This window comes from Arachis hypogaea, chromosome 18 (assembly GCF_003086295.3).
Source record: "Arachis hypogaea cultivar Tifrunner chromosome 18, arahy.Tifrunner.gnm2.J5K5, whole genome shotgun sequence".
In the NCBI taxonomy this organism is placed as follows: Eukaryota; Viridiplantae; Streptophyta; class Magnoliopsida; order Fabales; family Fabaceae; genus Arachis; species Arachis hypogaea.
The window spans coordinates 58,708,450-58,716,858 of record NC_092053.1 but is presented as its reverse complement, the minus strand read 5'-3'; the positions used below and the strand labels follow the sequence as shown (position 1 = coordinate 58,716,858).

At 36.1% G+C, this 8,409-nt stretch overlaps 1 non-coding gene across 1 annotated transcript; it reads left to right on the top strand.

Moving 5' to 3' along the window:
* The first annotated feature begins 317 nt into the window (after positions 1-317).
* On the top strand, positions 318-425 carry LOC112774787 (small nucleolar RNA R71). Its single transcript, XR_003189248.1, has one exon. It is a non-coding gene; the product is annotated as a small nucleolar RNA R71 (small nucleolar RNA).
* The last annotated feature ends 7,984 nt before the right edge of the window (positions 426-8,409 follow it).

Here is an 8,409-nt window from a genome sequence, read left to right as displayed (position 1 = left end):
GTACTGTTGGATGCAGCTTGCATTCCATTCAGACTCTGAGAAATCATATTGACTTGCTGAGTCAATATTTTATTCTGAGCCAATATGGCAATCAGAGTATCAATTTCAAGAACTCCCTTCTTCATAGACGTCCCATTACTCACAGGATTCCTCTCATAAGTGTACATGAACTGGTTATTAGCAACCATGTCAGTGAATTCTTGAGCTTCTGCAGGCATTTTCTTTAGGTGTATGGATCCACCTGCAGAAGTATCCAATGACATTTTAGCCAATTCAGATAGACCATCATAGAATATATCCAGGATGGTCCATTCTGAAAGCATGTCAGAAGGACACTTTTTGGTCAGTCCTTTGTATCTCTCCCAAGCTTCATAGAGGGATTCACCTTCTTTCTGTCTGAAGGTCTGAACATCCACTCTAAGCTTACTCAGCTTTTGAGGAGGAAAGAACTTGGCTAAGAAAGCCTTGACCAGCTTATCCTAAGAGTTCAGGCTATCCTTAGGTTGAGAGTCCAACCATATTCTAGCTCTGTCTCTCACAGCAAAAGGGAAAAGCATGAGCCTGTAGACTTCAGGATCTACTCCATTAGTCTTAACAGTATCACAGATCTGCAAGAATTTAGTTAAGAACTGAAAAAGATCTTCAGATGGAAGTCCATGAAACTTGTAGTTCTGGTGCATCAGAGAAACTAATTGAGGTTTCAGCTCAAAATTGTTTGCTCCAATGGCAGGAATGGAGATGCTTCTTCCATGTAAATTGGAATTAGGTGCAGTAAAGTCACCAAGTATCCTCCTTGCATTATTATTATTTTCGGCTGCCATCTCCTCTTCCTGTTCGAAAATTTCTGAAAGGTGCTTGCTGGATTGTTGTAATTTAGCTTCTCTTAGTTTCCTCTTCAGAGTCCTTTCAGGTTCTGGATCTGCTTCAACAAGAATGTTCTTGTCCTTGCTCCTGCTCATATGAAAAAGAGGGACAGAAAAATAATAATAATAGGGGTCCTTTTTACCACAGTATAGAGGTCCTTGTGTGAGTAGAAAAAAATTCGAACACAGATGGAAGAGGGGGTTCGAATTTGGGTGAGATGAAGTGTTAGTAGATGAATAAATAAATAGAAGGAGATAAGAGAGAGAGAGAGAATTTTCGAAAATTATTTTTGAAAAAGAGTTAGTGATTATCGAAAATAGTTTTTGAAAAAGGTTAGTAATTTTTCGAAAATTAAAATCAAAAATTAAAATAATTAGTTAATTAAAAAGAAATTTTGAAAAAGAGGGAAGATATTTTCAAAAATTAGAGAGAGAGGGAGTTAGTTAGGTAGTTTTGAAAAAGATAAGAAATAAACAAAAAGTTAGTTAGTTAGTTGAAACAAATTTTGAAAATCAATTTTTAAAAGATAAGAAGATAAGAAGTTAGAAAAGATATTTTAAAATCAAATTTTTGAAAAAGATATGATTTTGAAAAAGATAAGATAGAAAGATATTTTTGAAAAGATATGATTGAAATTAGTTTTGAAAAAGATTTGATTTTTAAAATCATAATTAATGACTTGATTCACAAGAAATCACAAGATATGATTCTAGAACTCAAAGTTTGAATCTTTCTTAACAAGCAAGTAACAAACTTGAAATTTTTGAATCAAAACATTAATTGATGATGTTATTTTCGAAAATTAGGAGATAAAGATAAAAAAAAGATTTTTGAAAAATATTTTTAAAATTTTCGAAATTAAATGAGAAGAAAAAGGGGAAGATATTTTTTTTATTTTTGAATTTTTTTATGATGAGAGAGAAAAACATGAAAATGATGCAATGCATGAAAATTTTGGATCAAAACAATGAATGCATGAAAGAATGTTATGAATGTCAAGATGAACACCAAGAACACTTTGAATGTCAAGATGAACATCAAGAACTTATTTTTGAAAAATTTTTAATGCAAAGAAAACATGCAAGACACCAAACTTAAAAATTTTTCATGTATAGACACTATGGATGCAAGAATGCATATGAAAAACAAGAAAAGACACAAAACATGAAAACATCAAGATCAAACAAGAAGACTTACCAAGAACAACTTGAAGATCATGAAGAACACTATGAATGCATGAATTTTTCGAAAAATGTAAGATGAATATGCAATTGACACCAAACTTTCAACTTGAGTCAAGACTCAAACAAGAAACATGAAATATTTTTTATTTTTATGATTTTTTTATTTTTTTGGATTTTTTGAAAATTAATGTGAAAAAGAAAAATAAGGATTCCAAAATTTTTTTAATATGAATTCCAGGAATCTTGTGCTCTTTAGTCTAAAGCTCCAATCTGAGGGTTAGGCATGGCTTAATAGCCAGCCAAGCTTTAGTATGCTATTACATGCATTGAAGTGATTAGTTGAATCCTCAGTCCAAAGGAATTTGGACATGGCTTCACAGCCAGCCAGGATTCAACAAATCATCATGAAACACTAGAATTCATTCTTAAAAATTCTGAAGAAAAATATATTTTTTGAAAACATTTTTTTTTCGAAAACAGATGAGAATTTTTTTGAAAGGTTTTTGAAAAATTTTTGAAAATAAAACAAAAAGAAAATTACCTAATCTGAGCAACAAGATGACCCGTCAGTTGTCCAAACTCGAACAATCCCCGGCAATGGCGACAGAAACTTGGTGCACGAAATTGTGATCTCAGGCAACGGCGCCAGAAACTCTGTACGCACGTCTTAATAAATTGTTTTTCATTCACAACTTCGATACAACTAACCAGCAAGTGCACTGGGTCGTCCAAGTAATAAACCTTACATGAGTAAGGGTCGATCCCACGGAGATTGTTGGTATGAAGCAAGCTATGGTCACCTTATAAATCTCAGTCAGGCAGATATCAAAAGGTTATGGAGTTTTTGAACTTAAATAATAAATAGATAGAAAATAAGGATAGAAACACTTATGTAATTCATTGGTGAGAATTTCAGATAAGCGTATAGAGATACTTTCGTTCCTCTGAATCTCTGCTTTCTCGCTGTCTTCATCCAATCAGTCTTACTCCGTTCTACGGCTGGCTTTATGTAAGGACATCACTGTTGTCAATGGCTACTTTTAATCCTCTCTGGAAAATGGTCCGATGCGCTGTCACTGCATGGCTAATCGTCTGGAGGCATCACCCTTGTCAATGGCTGCATCCTATCCTCTTGTGAAAATGGTCCAAATGCTCTGTCACAGCATGGCTAATCATCTGAGGTTCTCGATCATACTGGAATAGGATTCACCCTCCTTTTGCGTCTGTCACTACGCCCAGCACTCGCGAGTTTGAAGTTCGTCACAGTCATTCAATCCCAGAGTCCTACTCGGAATACCACAGACAAGGTTTAGACTTTCCGGACTCTCATGAATGCCGCCATCAATCTAGCTTATACCACGAAGATTCTGATTAAGAGATCCAAGAGGTGCTCATTCAATCTAAAGTAGAACGGAAGTGGTTGTCAGGCACGTGTTCATAGGGAATGATGATGATTGTCACGTTTATCACATTCAGGTTGAAGTGCAAATGAACATCTTAGAAGCGGAACAAGTTGAATTGAATAGAAAAATAGTAGTACTTTGCATTAATCTTTGAGGAACAGCAGAGCTCCACACCTTAATCTATGGAGTGTAGAAACTCTACCGTTGAAAATACATAAGTGAAAGGTTCAGGCATGGCCGAATGGCCAGCCCTCATGATCTAAGAACAAAACGTCCCAGGATGTCTAATACAATAGTAAACAGTCCTATTTATACTAAACTAGTTACTAGGGTTTATAAAAGTAAGTAATTGATGCATAAATCCACTTCCGGGGCCCAGTTGGTGTGTGCTTGGGCTGAGCTTGAATGTTACACGTGCAGAGCCTCTTTCTGGAGTTGAACGCCAGGTTGTAACGTATTTCTGGCGTTCAACTCTGGTTTGTGACGTGTTTCTGGCGTTTAAATCCAGACAGCAGCGTAGAACTGGCGTTCAACGCCCTTTTACGTCATCTAAACTCGGCCAAAGTATGGACTATTATACATTCCTGGAAAGCCCTAGATGTCTACTTTCCAATGCAATTGGAAGCGCGCCATTTTGAGTTCTGTAGCTCCATAAAATCCACTTTGAGTGCAGGGAGGTTAGAATCCAACAGCATCAGCAGTCCTTCTTCTACCTCTGAATCTGATTTTTGCTCAAGTCCCTCAATTTCAGCCAGAAAATACCTGAAATCACAGAAAAACACACAAACTCATAGTAAAGTCCAGAAATATGAATTTAACATAAAAACTAATGAAAACATCCCTAAAAGTAACCAGATTCTCCTAAAAACATACTAAAAACAGTGCCAAAAAGCGTATAAATTATCCGCTCATCACTAATATTCTTAGCATCTGGGACTTTAGGGATAAGACATATCTACGTATAGTTGAAGCTCTTAGCATTCTTCTACTAACAAAGAAACTATGGACAACCTTCGTTACATCTTTAACAACAATGTTCTAATAAAATTAAAAAAATTTAGCTGTGAATCCATCATCACTAGGAGCACTCCGGGGGTAGACACTGAAAATTTCATGTCTAATCTCCTCAGTGCTAACCGGTCTAGTAAGTTTCCCATTCATAGAGGTCGAGAAATTAGCCTCAAAATCTTCAAAAAATTGCTCTGGGTTAGTATGGTTGACAGATGAAAAGATATCCCTGAAGTAGTACTCCGCAACTTGGACAATTTCACCATATGTCATGGCATAACTACAATCACTCCTCTCTAGTTTTCAAATTTTATTTTTCTGAATCCTAGTTTGGAATGATTGGTGGAAAAAATCTTGTGCTCCTATCCCCCTCTTTCAACTACTTAATCCTGGATTTCTCTTTCTAATAGCTCTTGTAAACCCCGCATAATTAGTGAATAAATTTATTATTAATCAAAAAATTAAAATATAAAATTTTATAGTTTAAGAAGATAGAGCTAATTAAAATAAGAATTTTGACACTAATTTTAAAGAATTTGGCCTAAGATTGGGCCGAACGAGCTAAACTGGTTGAACCGGGCCCAAAGACCCAACCCAACTTATTTATACAATGAGCTTCAGCTCATTTTCTTTCCTATGCATGTGAAGAATGCAGAAACATAAGAGGGAAGAAGAAGGTAAGTTCCAAACCCTAACCCTTCACTAAATATCATATAACCTTCAATTTGGAGTTCCGATCGTCGTACTGTTTGCGGCCACGCAACCGCAGCGTCGAGCTCTACAAAGCCTAGTCCTTGATTAGGTATGAAATCCATTTCTCAGTTTCAGTTCTCTCCACCCCAAATTTTGAAATTCAAAGAGTATCTATGTTGAATTTTATTTAATTTCGATGTTTAGGTTTGAATTAGCTTGTGGGTTTTGTCGGGTTTAGCTCGCTTGAGCTGTGGGCAAGGTAAGCACCCGTAAACCCTTGATATAAATGTTGAATTAGTGAGCCTTATATTGATTTTGGTGGTAATTATGATAATAGATTGAAGTTGACTATTGGATGGAGCTAGTTTGAGAAATTCGAAGCTAGAGGGCTAACCTTGGAGGCTGGGTTTTGCTTGGTGAGGAGATGAGAAATTCAAAGCTTGAAGTGTGATACATAAGTGAGGTATTCCGGGTTTATTGGGGAATCAGCTAAGGTATGGTTTCGGTTTCTCGTAACTAAAATATAATGCTTCGTGAAAACTTAGGTTAGATGACCATAGGATAAGTTTGGATTGAAGTCGTTTGGTGATTTGATTAGTGAACATATGAGTACTTATTGTTAGCGTTGTTAAGTTGAGTGGTTGGATTGTATGTTGAAGGATTGATGATTATTGTGTCGAGTGGTGAAGTTGATGAGACTATGTGATGTTTGATGATGATATGGATTTACGATGATGATATTTGATACGAATAATGATTAGTTGTAGTGGGTTGAGAATGCTTATGTATTGATGATGAGGTATAATTTGGTATGGCTTGAAGTTGTTTGTAAGCTTGGAATGTTAGAAATGAGTTATGATTTTTGATAAAATAGATGTTTGAGGATTTTTGTGAAAATATGATTTTTGGCTGAACTTCGGTGAGCCATAACTCGGCTTCCGGACCCCCAAATTCTTTCAAACTTATCTCATATGAAAATATGGGTGTCGGAAGTTCAGTGTGCAAAACTAAAATTCTGCAGCACTTAGTATTTATACCCACTCTGCAGAACTTGCGTACGCGACGCGACCAACCCTTTCAAATTTGGTAACTCGTGTACGCGAGCAAGGTGCATGCGTACACAAGCAAGGAAAAACGCACCCATGCATACGCGTGATCCCTGTTTTCAGCAAAGTGAATTTTATGTTTTAAAACCTAATTTCGTACCTTTAAACCTCTATTTTTACTCTTTTAGACCTAAACCTTAGTTGTATGCTTAGTGATGAGGTGAATTTAGAAAGGGATGGTATCTTAGAAGAGAAGAAAGCTTGAAAATATGATGAATCATGGTTGAGAAGTGTGAAAGTGTTATGTAATTGATGGATATTTGGTCATAATGATATTGAATAAATAAATACGAATGATTATGAATGAATATGATAATTGAGGCCTAATTGAGATTTTGCTGATGCTGAGAATGTATGAGTTTTCTCTATTGTAAGGTGTGTCGGGCACTATATCCCAAGAGCGTGATGGCCGCTATATCCCAAGAGTGCGGGAACACTTTATCCCAAGATATGCGATGGGCACTATATCCCATGACTGTGGCGGGTACTATATCCCGAGAGTGTGACGTGTACTATATCCCAAGAGTGTGGAGGCATGTCAGAGAGACGATATCCGGGTTAGTTGCCAGATGTGTCGGGTTCTGGTGATATAACCGGCACGTGAGTTCACGGCCAGTAGGAAAGGCATGCATCATATGCATTTGAGTGACTTGTTTGGTTTTGCATTCTTGGGTTTGCGTAATTGATATTCATGCTTAAGTGCTATCTATTCTGTTTGCTATAACTGTAAACTACTTATGTTTTTTCTGTATGCATTGTTTGTCTGTGCATCGGTGTTTCGGAGGATTGGAGGAAAGGCAATGAACTTAGGGGTTAAGTTAGAAATTGAGATAGAATCTAGAATCGTTAGATTCCTCACCCTGTTTATGGTTTCCAATGTTAGTTTTAAGTTTGGATCTATTGTTGGAAGTTCTAGGATTGCCTCTGGCTTTTCCGGGACCTTATATGTTAGTTATGTGGGCACCATTACCATGCTGAGAACCTCTAGTTCTCACCCCAAACATATTTTATGGTTTTCAGATGCAGGACATAAGACACCTTATTAAGGCATACTGGGAGCTTCTGAAAGTGAAGATCTTTGTATTTTGGGATTTTATTTTGGTTTTGATGCATATATAAATACTATTATATCTCCACTATATATGTATATTATGCTTTATCCCTCCTAGAGGTTGATTTGGAGAAATAGGTTTTACATCCTAGGTGTAAAGCTCTGTGTGGTAGGGTGTTACAGCTTTCCTCTTTAGAGAAACAGGTTGATTTGGAGAAACAGGCGCGCACGCGTGGGAAGCTAGATCTAGTTTTAATTTGATCTTCCCTTGTTGATTTATGAATTGGATCTTGTTAATTGCTAGTTTTAATTGTTCAATTTGAATTCCTTGCTACAATTTGCTTATATCTTGTGATAGTTTATGAATCCTTGTTACTTGTCATTTTATACCCATTTCATGAATGTTGTGATTCTTGACTTGTTGATGTTACATTGATGATTTCTATGTTTAGTCTTGTTGTTTTGATGATTGTATTTTGATAATTGTTAGTGGGTATTTGTAGATTCCAATTTAATTGCTATTTTGAACATGTCTTTTGTTAATGCTTACCATGTGTTCGATGAATTGTTTACTTTGATTATGGAGTAGTCTTCTTTACTCTTGGCCTAGGTCAAGGGAATTGGGTAAACTTGAGTCATTGGGTCTAATGGATTTGATGATTTGGGAGCCCTTGGTGGTCAATTTGATACTCATTGACACCAACCCACTACTAATCTAATTAGTAGGTAGGTTGGGACTTATGGGTTGATGTGACCAAAGCCATTTGACGTACTTCAAGTCTAGGAGTAGATATCACGTACTTAAGACTTTGAGGGTAGACTTAATGAGCTTGGTTCCTTATAATTGTCAAGATATGGTTGTTAGACAAGGATGGTGATCCCAATTCCCATGCCTAGCCAATAGTTGCTTTTATTATTCATATTTGAAAACCAACTTTCTCAATTATTTGCTTTAGTTATAGTTACTTGTTTGGTTTATAATAGAATTAAGTGGAATGTTACTTATTCATTGGAATTGCTCATGTTTTGCTTAGTTAATTGAATTAGTTTGTTGCAATTTAAGATTACTTGCTTGTTAAGATTCCCATTTATTTTCATGC